Consider the following 1,343-nt stretch of genomic DNA (forward strand, 5'->3'; position numbering starts at 1 on the left):
GTCATATATTCCCATACATCACACTAGATAGATATCCTATTCATGGAATACGATTCACTTTCAAGATGCCTTGATGGTGAAATGGTAGACACGCGAGACTCAAAATCTCGTGCTGAAGAGCGTGGAGGTTCGAGTCCTCTTCAAGGCATAATATTGAGAATGCTCATTCAATGAGCAATTCAATAAGAGATCTCAGATCGAATCGATATTGTAGACCGAGTATCTTTTGATACAAAGTAGTCCGGCAATCCCTACGATCCGAGTCTGAGCTATTGGAATTGGAATAAGTTCGGCAGTGAATCACTAAATTTTGGAGATCTTCTCTATCTAATGAATGGGGAGTCCACTTTGAAATCGTCCGACCTGCACCACCCCCCGAGTATATGCTTCAACAGGAATCACATAGGGTAAATTGATACAATAGAAACCTCTGAGAAAATGCCCGCCCGTAACCCAGTAGATAAAGTACATTACGTAGTCCGTTTTAGGGATTGACGACTTACCCATTCAGTTATTTTGGCACTGGACGTTCCTAAAATGGGTACTATCAGGTCGGGTGAATTCGATAATAGACGTATGTTGGCATTCCAGCCTTCCTTCCCCTTTCAGGGAAAGAAAATCCAGTACCTCTTGGTCGTGTGAATATCTGAATAGGACGAACCGGTCCCGTGGATATCTTTGCTTCGGTTTTTTTTTGCTAAGTCCAAAGTTTATTATAACAAAAAAAACGTAATTACAAGAATTACAAAATTGGAGCACAAAAACTCCCTACCCCCATAAACCAAAGGAGTCTAAATAACTTTTAAGAAATAACAAAAGAATAACCACAAAAAAGAAAATTAAAAGAAGCTACCTATTTGTATAGCCAACTCCTTTCAATTTACTTCTGCTGCTACCAACTCTATACGATTTGCTCTTAGAAAAAATTCCATCCATAATATCCGTATCAAAAGCATAATTACCCAAGATATCTTCCTCTTCATCCACATAAAACTCTCCGTCTTCATCCTCAGTGGAAAAGTTACCAGGAACAAGGTTAATAGGAGACAACTTACTAGAAGATTCTTTCTTTGAATTCATTCTTTCCATTTGCTCCCTCTTTTCTTTGAAATATTCTTGTCTAAAAGCTGGACTTCTAATGAACTGAGCACGCTCATCTTCCAACTGAATAGTGCTTCCCACCTCTAATTCTTCCTTAGAAAAAATATTATTCCTATAAAAAACAGTATCAACCAACCCCGCTTGAATTTCCATGTTAGTGCCACGGCTCGGAGATTCCTCAATAGACTTGCTGGGAGAAGATTCCAAACTTGAATCAGATTGCAAAGAACGCTTTGCTATAA

At 38.8% G+C, this 1,343-nt stretch overlaps 1 non-coding gene across 1 annotated transcript; it reads left to right on the top strand.

The window, feature by feature from the left end:
* Nucleotides 1-67: 67 nt before the first annotated feature.
* Nucleotides 68-148, top strand: TRNAL-CAA. The gene has a single exon. It is a non-coding gene; the product is annotated as a tRNA-Leu (tRNA).
* The last annotated feature ends 1,195 nt before the right edge of the window (nucleotides 149-1,343 follow it).

The sequence above is a fragment of the Papaver somniferum genome, chromosome 1, assembly GCF_003573695.1.
Source record: "Papaver somniferum cultivar HN1 chromosome 1, ASM357369v1, whole genome shotgun sequence".
Lineage (NCBI taxonomy): Eukaryota > Viridiplantae > Streptophyta > Magnoliopsida > Ranunculales > Papaveraceae > Papaver > Papaver somniferum.